General features: G+C 42.9%; 1 protein-coding gene across 1 annotated transcript in view; it reads right to left on the minus strand.

Moving 5' to 3' along the window:
* Positions 1 to 25244, minus strand: part of ITPK1 (inositol-tetrakisphosphate 1-kinase) — a 161669-nt gene that overhangs the window by 24015 nt on the left and 112410 nt on the right. The window lies entirely within an intron of this gene.

Consider the following 25244-nt stretch of genomic DNA (forward strand, 5'->3'; position numbering starts at 1 on the left):
AGGACTCGAAGTACTTGAGCATAAATCTCCACTGCTCAAGAGGGCTGGGTTGCAATTTCAAGTGCAAAGAGAACGTCGGCTTCAGCCACGGCTCTGGGACAGGTCAGCGGGCCCAAAGACTTTCAGACAAAAGCTGTGCGCACATTGACAAAATCAAAGCAAGAACATCACCCAAGTAAGAGCAATTATCCAACCTAACTCCTCAGTGAACACAGTCAAAAGTACTGCCTCCACAGAGTTTTAGCTATGGCCAGGTTAACTTTGGAGTCACAAATGAGTGAGTTATAATTTGAGTTAGCTGCGCAGTACTGAACTGCAATTCAGAATGGGTCTGCCAAAACTCACTTGTAAGACTTATTTCAAGAGAAACAGCGTGACACCTTCCTCCAAGAAGCAACTGGAGACCCGCACAAATGATGGGAGCAACTGTATCTGGCAAACTCACAGGTTTATATCAACCAGCAACTTGTCTCAAAAATAAGCAAAACATGACTGTCATTACCATCCACATGTATCCCAGCGAGCACAGAGAATCCAAACAGGTGAAGGCTATGCTGTGCAGATGGTGCAGAAACTTAAAAGTACATGTAATCTAAAACCCCAGCAAAACTAACTAGATACTCTGAGATAGCTATGCATCCAGAAACCACTTTATAAGCATTGTTTAGATTAATGCTTTTCACTTCATTATAAGTATATGTTTAGGCATGTTCCCTCATACAGAAGAGAAAATTGAATCACTGAAATAACAGAGGCAAAACTCTCTATATCTCAATACATGCTTCAACACTCCCAGAATATCTGAGAACTCCAGCCATTAGCAATACTGTTGCTACAAGAAGTTTTCTGCGAAAAGAAAGACTATTTTCATACATCCTAAAAGGAGCAGAAGGACTGATGTTTTGAGGCCAACCTCTACAAAGCTAAACAAAACATCACAGACTTCAAAGCTTTCAGTCGCTGCTATGAAAACAGAAAGAGGCATCCAAAAGTGACAGGTACTGTAATATTTACAAGCCTTTGCCAGAGCGAAAGTTCCTTACTTGGATGAATTTAGGGAATCAGATTTAGTTTACAGATACTTGGGAACAACTTTGGCTTGGCAGCTCTCCCACCCATATGCTTAAGGCTCACAAAAAACTTTGCCTTCAGAGTGCAAATGCAGAGGGATGTATGGTTCCATCTCACTTCCCTCCATTTCTATCCCATGCAAACAGGAACGGGAGACAGGGAAGATTCAGCGTTCCTGCCGATTACATGACACTTGCATGGGGAGATGAAGGAAGGGGCAAACAGTAATTTCTTTGACTTTGTACTTAGAAAAGACCACCTGGATCAACAAGAAGTAGCAGAGAAGACTCTTAGCATCTGAAAGTGCTCCTGCTGACTTTGCACAGCACTGGCATTTTCTCCACCAAGAAGGCAATTCTAGCCCACTGAAGCCTCTAAAACAGACCATTAATTCACAGCCAGTCCTGAGGACAAACAAACCCTCGCTCAACACAAGATTTTAGTATGGCCTACAGTTAGAAAGCTGCTGCTCTGAGTTTAATTGCACACACTGCAATTCTGAAGGTAGCTGTAGGTTTAAAAAAAAGTCCTCCAGCTGCCAGTGATGATCCTCTCCTCCTTCCCAGGGTGGCAAACACATGCTGAAGCTTTCTCTCACCACCAAGCTCCTGCTATCAGTGACAGCAGTCTCAGCACACCTTCTCTGCACTGAGGTCCAGGACAGACTGAATTCAATGGTTGATGGTCAATCTCAATACTGTTTTACATCAGCACGGAACTACACTATACAGTCCATGAAGTGCAAACGAACACCCAGTGGTACGTTGAACCCTACCCTCTCCTCCTGCTGAGGTAAGCTGCTTTAGCAGGATCTTACTAAGTTGTGGTCAGGCGCTGGACCCTTGGCTACTGTCACTGCTTCTTCGCAAACCAGTAGTGACCGGTCACCATGGGAAACCATTGCCAAAAAGGACAACAATAAATATACAAACAAATAAACATAACAGTCTAGAGGTGAGAATGGGCGACATGAGTCTGGCCCCACCACTGATCCTTGGTTTTGACACTACAGCCTAACCCTCCAGTCTAAAACCAAGCGATATTCTCATTTGGATCAGAGAGCCCAAGTGAGGATAAAGCACTTCTATAAAAGCAGTCTGAGAACTATTAAAGTATGAGGCCACAGCTACGGCATGCCTCCCACGGAGCCGCATTAGCCGTGCACCGCTAGCAGAAGTGACTCTGTATGTGGGTCAGGACACAGAGCTGATACAACCCAGAAGCCACACAAAGAGCCAACACTGTCGCTCTTCTACCATCAGTACTCAGCTCCGAGCTGTGCGTTGGGATGCTGCTGACTGGAAGAGACTTCTTCTAAAACAGCAACTTTGGAAAAGACTCTGCCTCATCTTCCATCCTTGGCTACGTACAAGTGCCCTTAGTTCCCAAGAGATTATTACAAATGCAATTTCTATGCTTTCTACTTTGGATCTGAAACTAAAACTCAGGCACTTCTTCCCTCCCTTTGGGTACATGCATTGAATCACACAATAAACAGATAACCATAATTATTAACCTATCTTCTGCCTTTACTGAATCGAAGATATCAGCAGGAAAAATCTCTCCATAAGTCAAAGGACTGCTGTGATATAAGAGGCTGTACTTTTTTTTTAGGGCATACTTAGAGAGTGGTATTTCTTTCTTTTTCCAAGTGCCTGGTAGTCTCTCAGACCCCTGTCTCTGAAATACGGTCAGGACTCCAGGTGGACCATGTCAGGTCCAGAACTGCCAACTTAACAGCGACTCTTCAGATCAGGAGAGGGTTCAGCTCTCACTTCAGCCAAGTACCAAAAGTATCTGTAGCATTTTTGTTGTTAGAAACAACACATCATAATTAAATTTAAAAGTCAAAATGCTGTCACTGTGTTCCTCCCCCGTCTTTGTCCTCATTTTTATTGTATACCTTGGCACAAACTTTGTGGTGTCTGCTTTCTATATTTTCCTTAAATTATTCTCCCTTTTCTTCAAGATTATCTGAACTCATAGGGAGCTCCCTCTCTCCTCTTTTTTACTTTCTGCGTTTTTTCTCACCCCCATCCCCATTTCTTCTCCATGCCAGTCTTTTTTTCAACTGTCATTTCTGTTCTTCCACTGCTACCTACACTTTATCCCTCCATCACCTTTGAATGGAGATCATGGCTGGGATCACATTCATTGCAAACGCAGGGGGAGCGTTTGCAGTGGGACCTCTGAAGACAGCAGGGAAGCTGGCACTAACAGGTCATGGGTGACAGGCAGCAATCACCCCTCTCCGCACAGTGTTGGGGCAGTCAGCTCTGGCATGTCTGGATGAGCTTTATCAGAGCACTGCTCCATTCCCATGGAGCAACAACATTATTATGAAGGTGGAAAACATGACTGATGAAGGCCAGTTTACAGGATGAATAACACAGCTAACCAACAAGAGAGAGGTGAAAGAGTACTCAAACCAGGGAGTTGGTGCCAAGGAGGGGATTATTCCGGATGAAGTTCAACAATAGTGACAGAGGCAATGGGATGTGAAGATGGGGCAGATGCAGACTAAATACTGGCTGAGGAAAAAAGTTTTCTGGCAGTGAGAATTGGCGGAAATCTTTATGCTTGGGACTTGCTTTAGTAAGAGATGTTGAGCAGTGCTCCTCTACCCAGGGCCTGTGCACCACTGGTGGCCTGCAGACAGACTGCCAGTTATAGGATACCTAAACCCCCAAAAGGAAGAAGGCACGAGAAACCCAACACTAACTACACACTCCTGTACAGCAGGTAGGCAAAATAGATATAGGAAAAATAAGAGTAATACATGGCTATTCCCAGTTGAACCAAATCTTATGTGATAGTAAATGGAAACCACTGTGACAGGGCTGTACAAGACAGTCCCTGGATGGTTTTCAGTGAGGGCAGGTGGTCCTTGCACTATAAGAGGTGCTGACACAGAGGGCAGCTGTGGATCACTGCGGGGAAAAAAATAAACCATAAGAACAGATGAACCATAAAACAGTTTCCTATTCAGATTTCTTTGGTCCTTATGATTTTGGAGAAATAAGACAACAAATAATAAATCGCAGACCCAGTGCTCTGCATTCACATATCAACAAACTGCATTTCTTTGTCTTCAGAAATGGAGTTTAAAACCAGAGTTCATGGTCAGAGATTTTCTGTGAGGACAGCTCAAAACCTGTGGCTAGGAAAAAAAACCCTGAGGAGGCCACTGCCCATTAAACTTCAGATTTACAGTCTCAAGATGTCTCCCTACCTAGTAATTCACAATCATTCACTACCTAATCTAGGGATTAGGAAGCAGAGCAGACAGGCTAAAGAATGAGTATTTATTCACAGCACCTCTTGCCACAAGACCATGACTAAATCACCAAACACGTCGTATCTCTACATTCCCATTTGCAAAGTGGTGAGAAGGCTTCACCTCCCCTTGGCGAGGGGAGCGCTTTACGGAGTTGGTTTAAGGAGGGTTTCAGGAAAAAGACTTTCTGATGCTACTGGGGTCGTTAGAAGAGCTGAACAAACTACCTGTTTGAAGCTTCAGTCTGAGCATCAGCAACCAAAATCCTGAGAGTGTTACTGGAAAAACATAAAACAAAAGGACTGGAAAAAGATAAAACAAAAGGTATGTTTACTCAAGAATATCCTATCTTCTGACCAGGCTCAGTACTGTCTCATTAGCAGCATCTTCTCTGTTTACACACAGAAGATAATAGAAGCACCAAATGAGGGGCACGCTGAGAAGGGAAAGGTAAAAGAAGTTGGTACAGTGAATTTCTGAAACAGGTGGAGGGAGGAGGCAGTTTGTCAAAGGAGCACAAGAGGAGGCCTGGAGTCCCCCGGGTGTACAACAGACTTGGCCCAAAGCACATGAGTGTGTGATCCCCTCACTCTGCTTAGCAATTACAAATGGCACACAGCTCGTGCCTGAGTTGCTCTCTGTGGCTGGAAAGGCTGTCAGGATTATTTCTGAAGAAACAGGGTACACGACCTCCATATCGCACAATGCTCTATGCAGAGAAACGACAAAGCTGCTCCTGAAAAGTGCTGGTCTCTGCTGTAAACACCCATTAAGATAAGGAGAAAAACATCCATGTCAAAATCGGGAATGGCTCAGGTCAGTCATCATCCAACGCTCATGGAGCAAATGTTAAGCCTTAAGCTATCTGAAAGATTTACAGCAGACCGTATCAAACTCCAAACGTCCTACTTTGTTGAGAAAAGCCACCTTTTAATAGCATAGTCGGCTGTGATTTGAAAACGCTTAAGCCCCTTTAAAAATAAATATATTTTCAGTAAACTGTGCTTCACTGTAGCTTCCACCAGCTTGCACTGCTCCACTCTGCTCCTGGGGGGATAGAGAGGATGCACAACTAGGGCAACATTTTTTTCTCCTAATACAGTAAGGGGAGGAAATCTGAACTTCCAGCTCACCCCTGCCTCCTAAGTTCGTTTTCAACCAAAAAAACCAACCAACCACACAGAGAAGTTGGCAGGTTCTTTTTTTAGCATGCAGCTGAACATTATCTTGAAGGTATCTTAATTTAAATCACTACATGACTGGGGTTTTTTGCCCTTCAGAATCCCTTTAATCACTGTAAGCTTATCATAGCTTTGGACTGTCACTTCTGCTAAGGTCAAAAGTTGGTACATCAAGGAGTCAGCCAAGCTAAGCCAACCCACAACTTCACAGCAGCCCAGTCTCTATCATCTGGAAGTACCCCTTCCTCTAATAGATATTTTTTCAGTTGAAGCTTCATAAACCCCACAACTTTATTCATAAAACCCACAACTTTTACAGAGTGTCCAACTAGGTTTATTCTAGCACTTGTGAGCTGTATTAAAAATACTCTCAAGTTGTTTTTCCTTTCCCTCAGACATGTGTGTGCATGAGGAATATTGGCAGAACAGCTTTAGTTCAAACATATGTCAATCTGTACTCATCACTGAAAAATCAACCCATAACTGAATACCCATGTGTTTGCATCTTACTTTTAAGTCTGTGGGGGGAAAATTCCAGTTCTCATGATAAAGCAGCTGTATTTCGGGACCATTTGGCAGCACATTCCAAAGACACAAGAGGGCAGAGCAGACTCAGTTTTGAGGGCATGATTTTAACCTTACTCTAGCTTGACATACAAGGAATTGTGCACTGAACATCTATGTTAAATAGAACATCTGCAGAGCAACAGCCTTCAATTCTAATAAAGCAGTGATTTTGAAGCATCTGGGCAGCGAGTGAGGAAATCTCACAATTGAATATAAATAAAAAACTATTCAAAAAAGTCTCAAGAACTCACTATTTCCATGCAATTTAGGAGTGCTAATTATGGTTTTTGAACATGATGAATTCAGCTTAGATTGGAGAGAAATTATAAAAGATAAAGAAGAAATAAAGGGAAAAGCCAAAGTAAAGCCAACCTGATGGAGTTTTTTCCCCCAGCTGAACTCTTCTTCAGAGACAACCATTTCACAAAGCTACGGTCTGTACAGGATCCTCCCTTACCTTTTAGATCTCGACTTTCATCTTATGCCCACTTTCATCAGCGAGCAGGAGGCTCCTTTCTGATTCCCAAGAAATAAATTCACGTCATCTCTTGGGTGCTCTGGTTCAAAGAGGCAGGTTTTGCGAAAAAGCATTCCGCTTACTCATGGTGATAGAGCCTCATGAGTACCTGGCAGTAGAGGAGCACAGCTACAGACATACCTTCAGTTAAAATAGACCTGTGGTGAAATATGTTCATTGACACAGCCTGATAAAGCAAGCTCACGGAAACGTAACAAGTTAAGAGGTGAAAGATTATCTCATTCAGAAGACAGAGTAAAGGCTGGGAGATGTGTGTTCATCATCAAACAGCCTCATTTTTCAGTAGGTAAGAGCAGTTACCCACCACCTTGCAAATGCAAGGGACAGGAAGCTTTGCACTTGAATTTAAAAAAACAAGCACAACTCCTTCCTCCCCTCCCTGCCCCCAATTATTAAAACACGTGACTTTAGGTGTTTGAAAAATGCAGCATTTTGGCTATGTTTATACACAATTTTGGCTATGTTTATACACTTACTGTACACAAAAACTAAAGCCTATTTCCTGCAGTTTGACAGGATTACACAAGAGACTGGACTATCTACCAACTTCAGTTCATCCTCCTCCACTGTTTTTCAAGTTTCTCTCCCTAGCATCACATGCAAAGGGTCTTAAGGAAGCACCCTGGCACGCCTGACTGCAGAAAAAGGAGGCAAACGGACAACTTTCCAGGAGAAGGAAATAAACCTTCTGGTGCTTCTTAGACTCTGTGTAAAGAAGAAGGTCAGGCAAAACTCTCTGATAAGTAATGACGAAGGATGGAGAAAGCCTGCTAGAACAGCTTTTGTTGAAACGGTAACATTTATTCCTTAGAGCACTGAAGTTGCACCAGAACTTGGGGAATCATTTTACAGGCTGGAGTGTTTCCAGCATTACAGGAAGAATGAAAGCCATTTTCCTCATCAAGGAAAAAAATGAAAGGGATTGTTTGGCAAGCTCAAAGAAGACTTTATCTGCATTTTTACCCCAATAATGTTCTACTCAGAACCCTGTCATTGAAAGTATTGATATCTGTGAAACCCCAGAGGCATTTCCAGAAGAGAGACAATGCAAAATCTGCTCTGTATGTCTGCTCTATATTAAAATGCAAATGTCAGGTTCAGTGTGAATACCTGAACCCTGATAAAAGCCAACTCAACTATCTCTAAACAGCAATTTGTATCTGCTGTTTCATACGCTTACCTATATATGTTGGATACAGGAATGATAGTTAGAATTGTCATTCTGAAGCAGCAGAAGTCTCTGATTTTAGTACTCTTACCAACATGGACTACCCTAGTACACAGAATGCTAAATGAGCCTCAGAACCAAGAGCCAGTGTCCAAATACGACTCCTTCCTCTGAAATACAAAGGTATCTAATCATCCAAATGCAGCTTATTTCATGTTTCCTCTCCAAATACTGAGCTAGGAACCTACTTAGACTAGTATAAAACAATTTCCAAGCTAAATTCCCATCTGCAACCTACATACCTCCAGGACAGGAGCCAGTGGGATGCTGATTTGCATCCCCCTGGCCTAGATGGTAGGTGAGAGCAACAGACAGTGGTCTGCACTTCCCTGTATAAACACACACAGCTTGAAAATGGCCAGGGAGCACCAGATTTGGTGCAAATATATTGTTATACACTATATGTTGGAGCTGGAAGGAAACGTGTGAGCACAAGGATCCTCATGTGCTTGAACAGATAACGTAGCACCAAGGTTCCTCATAATCAACCGATGCACATGAAAAATTCACAGCAGAGCACCAGTTTGCTCCATGCAATGGGACGCTACTCACACCCAGGAATCTAAGGTGAGCCCTGAAGGCCCAATGCTTCACTCCTTACTAATTTTATCTGCATGTAACTCTACTGACTTAAGTGAGTTACTTCCTTTCAGTTGAAGAATCAGTGTCTCCATGTCTTACACAGAGTACATTGTCTAATAAAAAAACATCAGTGAGTATATTTATGGCAGGGGGCATGATGACGGACATGACACAGGCAGCTTTTTCTTGTCCATAACAGACTTCATTTGTAGACACTAGAGTACCCAGAAGAGTAGAGTCCACTGAAGCTCTTTATAGCTCTAATCTAAGAGGGTTGATGGCCCTTAACCAGATGAGTTTAATGAGCTTTTGGAAGCTAAATCCTGGGAGACACTACACAATATATGTCCCATGCTTTCAGTAAATACCACTTCCAATCTATACATGCTGAATCAGAGGCAAAGCAGCAGCCCACAAGGAGTGACAAAACTCCCTCCGAGGTAGAGAGGCATGTCAGGGACATGCTGGAAGGGGCTCTGACAGTATCAGCCTATGCCCAGATCAAGCCTCCATAGTACAGCAAGACTCCTGCAGCAGCTGTGCCCCAGCTCGAGCCAGGGAGGAGCAGGGCTTTCAGGTCCTGTTCTAGACCATGCCACCAATGACAGGGGAAACATGAATAACTACCTGCCTTTTATTACTTTACCAACTCACATGTATGTGAACACAAAGTGAAGTGCAAGAGATTACATGCGGATCTATAAAACACAGCAAGTGGGATAATACTGAATAATGACAGGCATATTCGCTGCTGCTGCACCGCTGAGCAGGGCTGACAGCAAGCCCTGCGGCTGACCATCTCCAGTCAGCTATGTTGTGGGTCCACCTCTGTGCTGTGAGGTCAAAAGGATTTTCCAGAGACTTGGTGACCATTGGTTTCATTTGAGTTTCGTTATGTAAAGCAGCTTCCCAGAACACAACTATACAATAGCGATGCATTTCTTTACTTCAGGGATGAAACATAAGAACATGGTATTTCCATAACAACAGTGGAAAGAACTGTTTAGTCTGAAACAAATACATGTTTAAACAAGGATAGAGAAACCTAAGCAGACACTTAAGTATCAACTCAACAACATATGCAAATGATCATTGGTCCCAAGTTTACATGTAACATGGGAAACAAGAAGGTAACAACCTGCCCTAACACGGTCTTGCACACGTTAGCAAACTTCTCTAACACATGCGGGACTTTCACCTTCTACACTACTCATTGTTCAGGGCTTGCACTTTGTGGTATGGAAGGAACAACACCAAATGAACAGGTTTTTTTATGAAGAAACATTTTGTATTTTCAAATGAAGATCTTAAAGAAGACCTGTAGACAATCCTGAAACACTTAGGAAAAATGTAACTGTGAAACACTGGTTCTGGCATTGAAGGATTCTGCTCTGCACTTCTTTGCGATGGCTTAACTGGAGTACGGCGCACCAACCAAGGCTGCTGCCCATTACAGGGACTGGTGCGATATGATGATTCTTCCGCCGTGGTGTGGATAGGGCCCACTCCGAAACCAACGAGAAGAAATAACTTCTGAGACAAACAAGCTACATGTATTTTAAGCACCAAAAAGAAAAAAGCAAAGACCTATCTATGTGGGAAAGCTTTGCTGGTGTATGTTTTTCTCTTATAATTATGTTAGTACAACTACAGCAAAGGAATGCACACACACCACTTTGTTTACATTGGATTAGTTTCTTCCATTAAAAAGTCTTTAGACAGCCCTGTACTTTTTTTTTTCCTAAACAACTGCAAAACACTCTGGGTAGATATTGCAGGGAACAGCATTCCCACACCAGATCCCAGACGATCATAACACTGTGCAACACCTGTGAGAAGCTACTGGGAGGCAAGGACCAGCAGTCCATAACTGCTACCCCGAAGCCGTCTTGTTTTAGGGAGCTGACACTATTTCCACACTGCTGACGCACTGCAAGAAGGAAATCCTGTGCACCAGGATTCTGGCTGGCACCATGAAGAAAAGGCGGTGACTGCTGAATTGGAAGGGGCATGTGTCCAAGCTTGGTATTTCTGTGGATGTCATCTGGTAAGATGGCAGCCCTCTAGCAATATCCAGAACAAAGTGGTTTCTATTTCTATTTTCTCTTGCACTGTGAGGCTGGGTCTTTGGCACCATCTTTGGTACAATCGATGCCTGAGTCCCTGGTTTGATGCTGGGCATATCAAGCAGCTAGCACCAGCCAGAAGCCTCTTATTCCCTGAAAACCTCAATGCTTCAAAGCGGCAAGTCCAGCATTTGATCTCCTCCAAATAACACTTGGGCAGGAGGGAGACGGCAATAAAAAGGCAGTGGGAGGAAGGACAACTCCACCAGAGCGGAGTCCCTGACTGATGTGCCAGCACACATGGCAGCACCAGGAGCCAGGCGCCCCGCGACAGCAGCTTCCTGAGTGTGGCTGTGAGCTCCCAGAAGCCATGTGCCAACGGATAACCGTGACGGAAGGGGGAATTAATCTCATCTAACTCCAGCCAACTTGTCTATGCGAGCTGTCTGTGTACCACCATAGTCAGTGGAAACGGGCACATCTGGACAGTGATTTACTGTATACATTCAATAGTTTAATCACTTCTGGACATACCTATCTCTGCCCACTGATTGCAGAGAAACCTAGATTCCTAGTACTAAATACACATGCCACTTTTAGTTAGATAGTGTCAGGTGCGATGAACTGCCCTTTGCTGCCAGACAATTACCTTCACAAGAACTGTTGCTGCAAAGTAATCTTCCTGTTTTCCTGAAATGTGTGTTCCTGTCTTGCAGGGAACAATGCTGACCCATACAGTCTGAATACACAAAGAAATACATATCATTTTCTGGCTTCAGTTACTACAGACTCCTAATTCATGAACCTGCTACCGTCTCCTGTCAAAGAAGCACGACAGCAAGGGTGGAGGAGATGTCCACATGCAGAAATGCCCTGAAGGAAAGCCCAGGAAGGACAGAGCTTGCGGCTGATTTCCTCAGTTTGTATCTAGCAACACTGGCCAGGATAAACAGTCTCCTGAATCATATTCTCAACTTTGGCAAAGATTAACTCCCAAATAAACTTACTAGTAGTAATTTTACTTGCCTAAAAGGGAGTGCAAATATTACCCTGGTGCACCTGACTGTAGGTGTGTCTCTGGTTTTGTCTTAGGCTCCTCAGCACAGGCTTGCTGCTGCTTATTGTATCTTTTGCCTGTAACAACATATTAGCCCTGGATTACACCTCCTGCTCTTGCCTAACTGATTGGTATGGACTCATGCAGTGAGGGGAATCTTTTTTCTGTGTATGTCTTTGTACTGCATCAGGCTGGAGGAGTTGTACTGGCCTCTGCAAGTAGTTCCCATCTGCTGACATAAGGACCAAATGTACTGAGGTATACTTCCTTTTTTTTCATTGGTTTATCCATTTAAGACTTGATATAACAGCTATCTCTGTGATGCCTAAAAACCAATTAGTCAGGATTTAAGGTGCATGGGAGATGCTTTCCCTAAAAATGAAAACATTCTAAAAATTGCTATGCTTTCTACATATAATGGCCACTTCTTCATTTATCTCTTCTTTATCCCCTCCCTTTTATGAATGCAGCAAAACATTCACTGTCTAGGCCCTCTCATCCTGAGGGTCTTTTAGTTAAAGGACTGCCCCCAGGTCTTCTCACACATTGCTGGTTGTCCTTTTTGTCCACCTCAGAGTCCCACCTGCTCTTCTAACTCTTGACTCAGCCCCGTCGCCATCCCTGACCTTCCCCTTCTCACCTACACTGCCATCTTGCCAAAAGCTTTCTCAAGGATAAACTCCTTCTGCGACATTTCTAAAACCAGGTCCTTCCTCCTTTGCCAAAACTCAAGCTTAAACAATCACTTTTTTCCTTTCCCTGAGTGGCTGGATCCTTTTTACATCTCTCCTCGTTAATCTATCTAACAAATTGAAAGTTGTAAAGAAATGTCTTACATTTACTAGTCTTTTCAATTAAGTATATATGAAAAAGCCAAGTAACACCTCAAGAGGAAGAAGCCTCAAATATCATGAAGGAATTGAAGAAAACTGAGCTACAGTGTAGCTGCAGACTGGATCATTAAGACAACGAGTGCTGAGTGGGTGCAGGGAGCTGCGTAGGAAGCCCTTCGAACTCCTGGTCAACTGTCCACAATTCCACAGACGTACTGCACCTATGCCAAGAAATACAGGGGACACAGACTCCTAGAAGGCCAGACTATATCATATCCACCCCTCAGCTACTCAACACAAAGGGGGCTGGGAGCCCTATGAATTTGTAAGGAAATAAACAAGGGTTTCCCCTTTCACAACAGCCAGTGACAGGATGCATGACAGCGACTGAGACACGGACCCTCTGGAAGACGGCTTGAGCCACACAGACACATCCATTTAGAAAACACCACCATACTTTGTGGCTCAGAGCATCTGATCAGTGAAGAGGAAAGTTCCCCTTCTGTTCAGTGTCTATTCCCAGTTTTCACCAGATTCTTTCCCAAAGGAAAAGGAACATCCTGTGTCTTCAGGAAATGCACTTCTTTGAGAAGTAAATAGCTGCAAAGACTTACGAGTACTTCATTTGCACGTGCTGACTATCTTCCAACCCACTTTTTGGTGGGTGACAATGCTGCAAAGGTTATGTTGAAATCCTAGGCTCTCCATATGCTATGTCCTGCACAAAATAATTTAAAAGTTACTAACAGGATAAATAAAATCACAGGCTAAACTCTATTCTTAATTATGTTGTAATCAAAGAAGCATTAAAGACTACCCAGTCAGAAGAATGCTGGGTTCATACCATACCAGTTGTAGGATCTGAACTCTGCTGTTCAGAGGTGGATTAGAAAGTTATGGAAAGAGCAAAATTCTTGGCTAATTTTCAAGGAGAGAAACATTGCTAAGCTCAACAAGCTAGACAGCTCTCAGCATGACCCATCATGGTTTGTATAAAACATCTTTGATTTAGTCGACATGCTATTTCCTTTTCGTCTGATCTATTTAATGACCTTTTTCCAGGCTTTGGGAATCTGGGTACTCATTTTCTTTTTGACAGACTGAAAATGCTGTAACAAAGTCAGGGCGACAGAGGACATTCAGAGACATAGCATTTCCAAGACGAGGAACGTATCCATACGTCTCAGAAAGCTAAATACTTCAAGGGCAATTAGAAGATTTCTGAGATATGTGGTCATGTCTTTCAGTCAAAACTTTATTAATCTGCTTCCTAGTAGATAAAAAGAATTAGCTTGTATTTGCAGCGATTAAAAAAAGCCACAGAGTAAATACTAAGATTAAACTTTTCAACTAGCCAAAATGCAGACAAAAGAATGCTCATAGAAAATCCAGGCTTCTGTCACTGATGTACATTTCATTTATACAAACTTTTTCAAATATACGAAGTTTCACATGCATCAAAGATTCTTCCAGCATACCTGGGCTATCCAATGGGGGTTTCATTTTACTGCCAGGGAAGATGAAGCAGACCCTAAGTGAACTCACCAAAGCAACAATGGTTTCAGCAGCAGGCTCCGGCTCCGGATGTACCAGCAATTCTCCCAAGCTCTCATACAGCACTCCTCATTTGGAGATCTTTCCCTTTTTACAAAGGCAGCACTCATCACCACTCCATTTTACAGACAGTGAAAACAAGAGACAAAACCCTAGAAGGACTCCCCAAGAGACAGCCTGTGGACAGGGGTGGAAAACCTCATCTTTTGTGCCCGACTCCATCTGAAACAAGAATTTACCAGTTCCCGGGCCTGTCCCAAGTCACCAGCCATTCACAATGCAACAGTTAAATGACATTTGTTGAGGCATTTAAATATAGAGAAAGGAAACAAATGCTGAAGTAAAAAAGTGCAGTGGAAAAGTTTATAAAACTACAACCAGCACATAGAGTATGAGCATTTTAGTTTATTCCAAGAATGCAGAACGTGATCCTAAATAACGTTAGGATTTGCAAAGATACATAACACAGACACATAGCTCAAGCTTTATATGAGATTTCCTCATGTGTCTGGAAGCTCAAATCCTTGTCTATTTGTTTGGTTTTAACTTTATCTTCTTGCATTGTTGTGATTACTAGAGATTGCTTTTTTGGCCTTTGTGCCCATGGATGATTTCATGTATTTGTAACTGTGCCACCAGCACCACGTAGGTATCCAAATGTGCTCAGTTCTGTAGAGCCTCTGAAACACAAGGATCTGCATGTCAGCACTCAAAGCACTTCAGAAACAAGCAGGACCTGTGCTGTACAAGCACATCAGTTCTCTGGGGCGGGGAGGCTGCTCTTCCCAACTTGAACTCACATTTGGAGAAGATGAGATTATGCAAACACATGACTTCTGAGACCATGGATTTGCCCTGACAAGAACATTTTAGCTTTCCTTCCTCTTCCCCGAGGCCAGCACTGGCGCCATTTGTTAGCAGAAACCCGAGTGTCACATGTTAAGCAGCGAAGCAGAGTACATACAGCTTTTCTGGGTAATTTCTTCATATTACCAGAGAAAAGGGCAACAGAAGACATTAGGCCACTGTGGACAGGGTGCTGTAAAATTCAACAGTGTGCTAAAAAGCAGGAGCGATGTACCTTCTGTCTCATGGGGAACAGCCTTCAAAACCTGACCTCAGCAGCTTCTCTCCGAGACGCAATGTGGAGGAGGATGCTGCTGCTTCTCAGTGCTGCTGAATTCAGCTCAGCAAGAAGGGGAAAGCATTCGGGAAGGAATGCTGTGTATGCCAAACAAGGACGTGTTAGCCCCCTACTGGGACACCAACCCGGGCAGTACCAGCATTTGTTTTGTTCCAGTAAGTCTGACTACTAGTCACGTTTATGCACCAACTGCAGCAGCCAAATGCTGTAGTTAGACATACGAGACTTGTACAGGCAATTCCAGAAACTCATTCATCCCGTGCCAAAATACAACGTGCTGCCAGTTAGAGGGGGATTCTGACTCCAAGAGTAGGGGCGATATTTTGTTTCCAAAAATGTACCAGGAGCCAGAGGCGACACATGTACCACAGCTCAGTCTGACAACGCGCTTGTCCTTGAGAAACCCATAGTTTTAGCAGAACAAGAGGAGGAAGCGCCCTGAGCACTCCTTGCAATGTCTCCACAGGAAGAGGAATCGATTGTACTGTTGAACTGCGAAAGTGAAAAAAAATCTGTGTTCAGAACTAGAGAATCACAGCAGGTGCCAATATTTTCCAGTCTTCAGGCATGTAACATCAACATTTCAAGCTTCTCTGTCAAGTGCTTAATAATAGTCTCTTTAGGTTCCTCAGGAATTGTCTGCACAGCGTATAGCAGAGTACAAAGGCAGGAAACCGTTGGGAGATTTGGTGCTTTACTAAAAGGGGAAGCAGAGAACATGCCAAGTTTCTTGTGAAAAAAAGATGATCGCACGTTGGGTAATGCTGCAAAGGACACGGCTGCGATCCTGACGGTGGCTAGGCTATCACAGCTTTTGAAAGCATCAGGGAGCCACAACCAAGACAACAGGGTATCAGCGAAGAGCACACGGCAGTAAGGCTACCTTGCTCATGCAAAAATCTGTCACTACTGCTACTTGATTTTGCAGACCACTTTCATACCAATACACAGAGGAGGGAGGCATCCTGTGTACTTCGTTCATCTGAGAGCAACAGTTCAGGCTTCCAGGTAGGAACGGGCAGTTATGAACAGAGAGGAGACAAAATTTAACAGGACTCATACCCTGCTGCTCCTTGTAAATGAGAGATCGAGGACATGATCTTGGTTCGGAGCACTTAGTACAGTCATTACTGGACTTCTGGGGCTGCACCAACTAAATGCACCCTGTAGAACTAAACTCTTTCGTTTCCTTCTGTTAGCCCTGTTTGGGGCACAAGGACACAGGTTTTACACCCCAGCAGACTCACAGAAGGTAAGTATTAGCTCCGAGACTGACCGATGAGGAAACCACAAAACCAGAAAGGCCCCTTCCTTCCCAACAAGCCCTCATCATTCACCTGCATTTTTCTGGTGTGAGGCTGAGGAAGAAGGCAAGCACCCACACACAGTTCAGGAGAGGACAGGACATGACACTTGTGACATTCACACTTACTTCAACCGTAAGCTATCCATAACAGTACAGCAATTAGCATGCAGATGTGCCGCTGGAACAACCAGTGGAAAACCAATGCAACCACCTCGCTGGAGGAGCTGGGGGCTTGATCCTCCTGTGGTGTCAGGACTGAATCCTACTGCAAAGGAAAGCAGAGGTAGGCTGCTTCCTAGATGGATGCAACCTCATGGCCACAGAAGGCAAACAAAGCGAGATCCTGAGGAGGATGGCACTGCCATGGCTTCTGCTGGCTAAAACAAAGCAGAAGACATGTCTAAGCCAGGGCACGCTCAGGGCACTCAGATGATATCTCAGCATCTTTTGAAACTGTAACTCTTCTACACTATGTGTTTGTTCAGTTCATATTCTTCCCCCACGAGGCTGAGCAAGATGCTTATTTGAATCTGCTTTTAAATGATCCCTGCTCTGTATACCATGAAACAGTAATTATGTTCATCTTCGCAATAGTTATTGGTCTGTTATCAAAAGGAATACCCTGTCCTCAATGCCTGTTTCTTAAGTCTGCCTAAGTAAGAGAATATTCTATAAATATATCCCTGTCAGCTAGCCAATACACTCATGTTATTTTCTGTAATATTGGTGTACTTTTATAACTCTTCCCCTATAAATACTTTGCAAGTTTATCTCAGACAAGAAGAAATTCATTTTCTGTACGAAAGGCAAATAGTAGGATAGATGTTCATGTAGCACAGTGAAAAATGAAGCATTACAAACACATCATTGCCAACTGGGCAATTACCGTTTCTTCACTTGCAAGAGTTTGAGAGTTAGGTATGAATGAAGTTACCACCCTTTCCTCTCCCCCTTCTATTTATCCTACTAAGCAGGAAATCCCAGAGAAGTCTCAGAGCCCACATTTAATAACATATCTTTCTAAGAACCAATTTAAGATTTTTAAAGGATTTTCATTTATTACAGGTCATGATCACTTCCGCATGGCCCTGTACTCATTTTACATCAGCTTCCCTCAAAAAACACCCAAGGATTTTAATTTCATTTTATTTTTAACCTTTGCATCCCGTTTCAAAAGCGCTTATATTCTGCAGCATGAGTCTAGCCATTATGTTCTGCCTTATATAAAGCTGCCAAAATCCAGGGTTAAACTGCAGTCAGCCAAATTTCAGACCGCTTCTTCAGGAGAACACAGCCCAGGAGTGGTTCAAAAGCCGCTCCTCAGCACAAGGTGGGGTCCTCACAGGCAGCATCCCACCTCAGCCAGCAGGTACAACCTGCAGGCACCGGCACCAACATCTTTAAAATAACTTCACATGCATTTCATTCCAGATACTCATCAGAGAAGACTAGAAAGATGTCAGCTGGCTTTCTATTTCAATACCCATCTGACTAGAGTACGACCAATAGGAGGAACGAGAGGGGACGGGACTTAAACACACCATGTGAACTAGCTTATGGGTTTCTAGTTTTCCTTATGCCCTTAGGCTTATCCTAGTCTACAAGAGAAGAGTGGTCTCTCTAAGAGACCATAAAGATTCATCTAACCGGCATGAGGAAGGTGTTTTTGTTCCCCAGGATGAGGCTTATCCTTTGCATTCCAGGTTTGTGGACCCCTGTGATGTTTCCAAAGGATGGAAACTCAGATGTGCATTTCTAGTGATGGGGTATGTGTTCACACTCTCCCGTGGAAACTGTTCCCTAGTATTCACTTTGTTTCTCTGTATTTTATTTTTTCTTTAGGTTCCCCACTTCCTTTTCTCTTTGGTCTTTGCCAGGGAGATCTTCAGCATCCTTTGCTCATTTGTTTTCTTTTGGGTTTTTTTCTAGCATCAGGACGACGCCTGATCGTAATAGGACGAATCAGCAGGGACAAAGGCTAGTGGCAGATGTCTGCGGAAGAGTATAAAACTACAGAAAGCTTACAATGACATTGTCCACGTCATTGCATTGCATTGCAGCAGCCATTTAGGGACTTCTTCAGGAAAGTAAAGGGTTTATCTGTTCTCAATAGGTTTTTCTGCCATCAATCTAATTGCTTTTTCAAACCCACACAAATTGGCATTCACAACATCCTGTGGCACTGAGTTTCCTTGTTTAGCTATGCAGTATAGGATAGTGAAAATGGGGGTTTTTTTAAGCTTACCACCTACTACTTTCATATTTACGAGAAGAAACAACACATTGCTGTTCCCATTCATCATCAGCATGCTGCTCCTGATTCACACAGGCCTCCATTGTGCTTACCTCTCAGCTGCTTCAAGAATTTTTGAGTTCTGCATTTCAGTTCAATCAAATCCTTTGCCAGTGAAGCTACTGTACTGGGGATGGAAAAGAAAGGGTCTGGCTGCTGTACTGAAGCATTTCAGTAACACAGTGTAAGTTTCCGTCAGAAAATCTTTGATTTTGCCTGCAAAGACTAATGTTGAGTCTTTAGTAGAGACTCTTAACAGCACAGGCAACCAGATGATCTTGTATTTATTGCACAAGACTTGGGAGAAGAAAAAAAAAATCACACTTCTCTAAATTTGCTTTAGGACTTTAGGCTACTTAGATTGTGTTTCAATGTACCAGGTTATTATGTAGCCCTTCTAAGGCTAGAACAGCTGCTTTCTGAAAGAAACAAAATATTTGTTTGGAAGAAGTTGGAGAAATGCAAGAGAACACTATGCTCGTAGATGCAGGTCAGATTTTGAACACAGTCTCCTACACACAGTCCCTACCTCTCATATTAAAGTGCACTAAACCAACAAGCCTAGTTATTAAGAACTAGAAACTGATCATGAAATACATGAAAGTTAGCTCTTTGTTTAAATTTTCTTAGTTCAGAAGGGAACGCATTTCAGCAGAGTTATAATGAAGATAAGAAGCTGCACTTATGCAGTTACAGAGCATTAAACTTACCACATTCCTTTTGTGTGATTTAGAAAACTAATCAGAGGCCATCATCAAAGAGATACTCTGTAATACCTATGCAGTTAACTCAGGTTGTAAATCCTCCCACCCCTGTGTTCAGGGGGGAGAAGATTCCTTCTTCAAAAAAGTGCTGCAGGCCCAGCTCAGAATTTGGTAGTGCTGGTCAGACTCTGACTTTCGTCCACAATTGTGTCTAGACGTGAATTTTCAAAGACTAGTATGCAGGTAGGCAGGGAACAACGTTCAAGTGTGATGCCTGCAGGGAATCAGTTTGCTTAACACCCCTCACTGCCCAAATTCACCACATAACAACCCCACCCCCCAGAAAACTCACTTGCCTCATTTAAAAGATGCCATACTATACATGTTCTGCTCATCAATTCTAATTAAGAACATAGGCAATAACATATAGCTGGAAATCAATTTTAACTTTAGGTTAACTTTAAATCAAGAATCAGATTTTGTAGCTGGATTGTTTGGGGGTTTTTTTTGTATTTGCTTTGTAACAGTAGATGTATCTCGTTTGGGGCTCAGCTTGAAGAGCTCAGAAAGCTGCTCAGATGCTGGTTTTGAATCCCAGAGAAACTCCATACAACGCTCTCGCTCTCCCCCTCTCCCAGAGGAGGTGTGCTCAGCTGATTACACAGGCATCCCTAGTCCACTGCAGCGTGAAAGGGACCAGATCTGCGTTAACTCCCTTCCATAGCCCATCTTCTTCCTTTTACCTTGAAAAAGGAGCTGTAAATTCAGAGGCTGCTATGATTCTGAGCTAACACATGCCCAGCAATGAGAGCTACCCCATTACTGGGAAAAACATATAGCCTAGAAGAAAAGTATGTTTCTCCTGCATCACGCAATGCTCATGGCCAGATGCAACCGTGACACAGAAGTAACCCGCCCCCTGCAACGCGACACACAGCATGCTCTGCGCAGCGAACACAGAGGACTACTGCTGCTTTAGGCTTCGCCTGCTGCAGCCGAGCGTAGTAGTATTTCAGGACGTTGTAAGACTGAAAATCAAAGCCAACAGACGTCTCCGATCTCAGTAATATCACTTGAATTAGTAATTACATCAGGGGTGTTGGTTCTCAGGAGAGTCGTTTGCAGGATGACGGTGAGAATTTGGTCGATGGGCCTCTTCCCATTATGGAAAACCCTTCAGTAAGGGCACCGTCGTTCTGTACCATAAAGTTCAGCGCTGGCAAAAGACGCTTTCAGGAAGCCTTGTGACAAACGGCAGACCCGTCCCAATATTATCTTATCCAGCCATCAGCTAGAGATGTCTCAAATGTTAAATGCAATAGAAAAATAACAAATAAATCCTATTTTATGAACAGCAGTTCTCTGGTCAACTCAGTCTACTGAAGTTTAGCTGCAACTCTTCACAGACACGTATATTAAGCTTAATTAAAAAATAAATATACAGTCTGGTTTATTTGAACTACATTTGGTGACATATCGCCAGCCCACAGACTTTTCCTCCCCTACATCAAACTCTGAGTTCAGTATACGTAATACTTTATTTTGTGCAAACAAGTCTTCCTACAGGATAAGGATCATTACATTAAATTATCATTAATTTTAATTACCATGCTATCTCAACTCTGGATATGTTGCCCAGCCCTAAAGATATGTTTTGTTTCAAACTACAAAGCAGTGTCTCTCTTCTGGACTGTTTTTAAAAGCCATTACACTTATTTAACTCTAATGACAATCAGTATAAAGGAGAAAGCTAAATCACTGAAATGATAAACACCAAGTTCCCAGTGGTATTAATCCTTCTCTGATCCCTTCTTCCAAGAGGCTGCTCCTTGCAATCTGATCAAACTTGAAAGCCCACAAGCACTTTTGGAGATTAGCTGGTGAAGCAGGAAAGAGGAGAGTGAGTTAGGGGGAACAGCGAGTGTAAGAAAAGTGTTTCATTGTGCAAATTTCTTCACACTCGATCCCCAGGGCTCTTTTTATTAAACATGTTTTATATTGCTTAAATGCCAATCTGTACTGAATTTCCATAACCCCTTTTCTGTCAACAGTCAACAAAGCCCAGCACTGACACTGGCCCTAATTTAACACTGAGAAAGCAGAAGAAGATGGAGGAAGACAGGTAGCCAAGGGCACCACCAGGTCTCTTGCACCCCTTACGTCACATAACACACTTGCGTTTTTTACTTGGCTTGAGGCAAATTGAATAGAGAAGGGCTCTAGAGACAAGAGTGGGACATACAGTTTTAGAGATGTTGACAGATGAGGACAGAGGAAAAAACCCACTGCTTTAGGTTTTGGCTACTTTTGGGTTTTGACTACATTGTTCTTGCTTGCCAGAAGTATTCTACAATGGTGAGACGTCACTGTCTGAATGACTAAAAATCAAAAGACTAAGCATTAGGCCCTGGGCATAATACAGCGCTACCAAGTAAGTACAGATCTGCTGCTCATATGGAAGGACACATGCATATTGTGTAGTTAACTCAGATTACAGTCTTAACCCCGGTGACCTGAACACAGAAATCTGCGGCTAGGTTTGGAGGTACTTTAATTCAGGCATGGGTTAGATCTGGGACCCCGCTTTCACTCCAGCTACTTCATAAACTTCCTGTTACGATGCAAATTAAAACTAACCCTAAAATTTTATTAAACACTGTCAGTCTGTCAAGGTTTGTGCTACAATCCTCCCGATCCTCCTATGAACACATTTCCTCACTGGCAAGAGTGACTGAAAAAGTTATATGGTGCCCTGGAACTGCACTGCCTTGGGCCACATCCCATGCAGACAGGTGACTGCAGCAATGGGACACACTGGGATGGGGCACAGGGGATGTTCGGCCGGAAGACCTCACGTGCATATGGCCATAGCGCGTAGCGTGGATGTTGCTCGAGTGGCCAGTGTTCACAAAAGGCTAGAGAAGCAATCCTGCTGTCACCAGTATATCCGTCTTTATAGAGAGCTTTCATTAAGAGAACATAAACTGCACTTACTTCTCCTTCCCCAGCTTGTTGGGAAAAGTGGCTATTGCCAGCAATTCAAACTCATTGTGGAATGAACTTACAATATTTTAAACTGGCGAATACTGAGGCAGGTCAGAAATCCTCTCCAGCGGGGGCCCTGGCACAACTAAGAGTTAATAAAATGGGAAGGGAGAAATGTGCACACATTTCCAGACACTTAGAAGACAAACAGTGTCTGTCAAGCTCCGCACCCAGATTTAGTATGTAGGTAAGACATCTGCATTCACATATTGGAACATCTTGTCTCTTTTTTTTCTAAGAACAAGCACTCTCCAGTAGAATTCATGCTCTAGTCTTGTACATGTGTACAACCTAGAATTAGGTGGCCTCAGGCTCTCTTACAAATAACCTTGTTTGATGCTTGCATCCATTGAACTAGAGCAGATGTTCTCTAATCATGTTTTTCTTCTCACTAGGGTGAGAAGAGAGCTGCAGTATGAGAAGAGCTGCTTCCAGCACTGGTGACGCCTGGAACTGAGGATAAACAATCAAAAACTGCTTCATTTGCTCTTAGTATCCTCTTTTAGCATGTTATTTGATATGGACAGAGAAAACAGATGATTTTTTTTTTTTTTTTTAAATCTTTTTCACTGTTTGTTCTCCTAAAGGTCTAACTGCTATGGTCATGCCTTGACAGGAAAATGCTGACGTTTGAATATCTGTTCTCTCACTACTTTGCAATAACTGGCATTAAGTTCTACCAAATAATTTGTTGAATAATTAGGTTTTAAATAGCTTCACAAAAACCCAAAACTGCTTAAATTTTAATTACTGACTTCTTTTGCAATATTCCTTTCAAAAACCAGTGCGAGGACTAGCAATTTACTCTTATGATTATTAATGCAACCCCATTACACAGTCTGAATTTCCTGTTCCTCTGAATCTGCCTTCTCTCACTCATGTTCACTGCCTCCTTTTTAAGGGAAACAGATGAGTATCCTCCTGGAAAGGATCCCTGCTCAATCTTACATTCATAGATCAGGTAGCCAGAATGAAAAAGGGAAGGCAGAGAAAAGACAGAACAACAAAAACTGAGTATTATTTTTTTCAGTTCAGTTTTTTTTCAGTCAGAAAACTGAAATTCTTCCACAACATCATTTTACATCAAAAGGCAGTGAACTCTCAGATCTGACCCACAAATGTTAGTTAGAATCAAATCAGCTGGATCAGAAGTGCTGGAGGTAAACCAGGATGCCCTGAGTAATTCCATTCATCTTCCATTTGCCTTTTGTAAAACAACAAACTACTGCACCCAGACCAGGGGTAACTCAAAGCAGAGCTACGCACCACAATTCTCACCTTGTGTAGCACAGAAATGAGATCCAGGACCCACAAAGAAAATGGTATGCTTTTAAAATGAACACTGTAATGCTCCTGCTTCTTAAAATCAATACATGTTCCTTCTCACTTCAGTGCTCTAGCATAATGAAGGCTCTGCAGGGGTCCCAGGGAGCAGACAGGCTGGCCTTTCCGGGGACAGAAGGAGCTGGGCACCGAAAACCCCACCACCCTTCATAGGAGACAGGTCTCACTCCTCCAGAGCTGTCTGAACATTCCTGCCTTGCTGTTCTGTGCACTGTTATTTTCTTCACTCTCAAGGTTTATTTTAAGGTCTGAATTAGGTTCTATGGAGTTTGGCTGTTGTAATACGTCTAACAAGCTGCAGTTTTGTGTCTTTGCAGAAACAAAATTCACAGCAGTTCCTGGTACAATGATTTTACAATCTTATTTTTCAGCTTAAAGCAGGGTGTGCAGGAATAAACTCAGAGACGTGAAGGTGATCGATCGGGCTGAGAGACTGGTGGACTGGGCACTGATGACATTCATCACTTGACAGAAGAACCTAAGGCAAAACTGGGATTCATGCAAGTAGGGATTGCTCATTTCTGAAAATTAAGCCAAAACATTCGCTTCCTAATTAAATCAATCCTGAGATTCCAGGAAGACTTTCTGGTGTACCCTTGCTACTTACACTCTTTCAGAGCTCAGCTGCACCACTCACTCCCATCTCACTGACTTCACTTCAGTTTGCTTAGTACAAGCTTGCACCTACACTAATCTTTGCACCTCTGCTTTGCTATACTGATACCTGCAAGTTATATGTGATATCCTAGGAGTTATTGTTCATAACTGCCCACTGTCCAGATAACCCCCCCTTCAGCCACAATCTTTCTTTTTCTTTGTTTTTTTTAAAGCTCAAATGCACTTGGACTTTTCTGTGACCAGAATATTTCAGTCCAGAAAGAGAATTGTGGGAGGGTTTTTTGACTTAGTCAAGATACCTGGATTCAGGAGACTGACTACAGCACAGGTCTTGCCAGCCTGAAGAACTCTTGCCTCATATAACAAGAGTTCATCTATGCTTTTTTCCCCTCCCAGTTATAAAATACACCTTCTCCGAATAACTACACAACAACCAGGACTTTCATACTACTCAGTGTTTCAGTTTTATAGTCTCAAGCATTTCTACAAAATGGCTGTGAAATCCAAACTATAAAGGACTGAAGCATTCAACTCTATGCTTATACTCATAGCACAGTGACAACCTGTTAAGATACTTATCTTAAACCTTTTAAAGGTGTGCAACTGTAAAGGTGCAGCACCAACCCTTCGCATTTCACAGCTGATTGAAGAATTAAGGAGGATTCTCCTTAGTCCTCTTCAGATTTGTCTAGATATTGGAGAAATGACAAACTAAGCCATGAAATGATTGAAATGATGCTATAAAAGCAGGATCTGAATAGGTCTAGAAACTCTCATTCTAATCTGTGTTTTTCTACTCAATTTTGGTTTGCTCTGAGCAAATCCCTTATGAACTG

This window comes from Aptenodytes patagonicus, chromosome 7 (assembly GCF_965638725.1).
Source record: "Aptenodytes patagonicus chromosome 7, bAptPat1.pri.cur, whole genome shotgun sequence".
Classification (NCBI taxonomy): domain Eukaryota; kingdom Metazoa; phylum Chordata; class Aves; order Sphenisciformes; family Spheniscidae; genus Aptenodytes; species Aptenodytes patagonicus.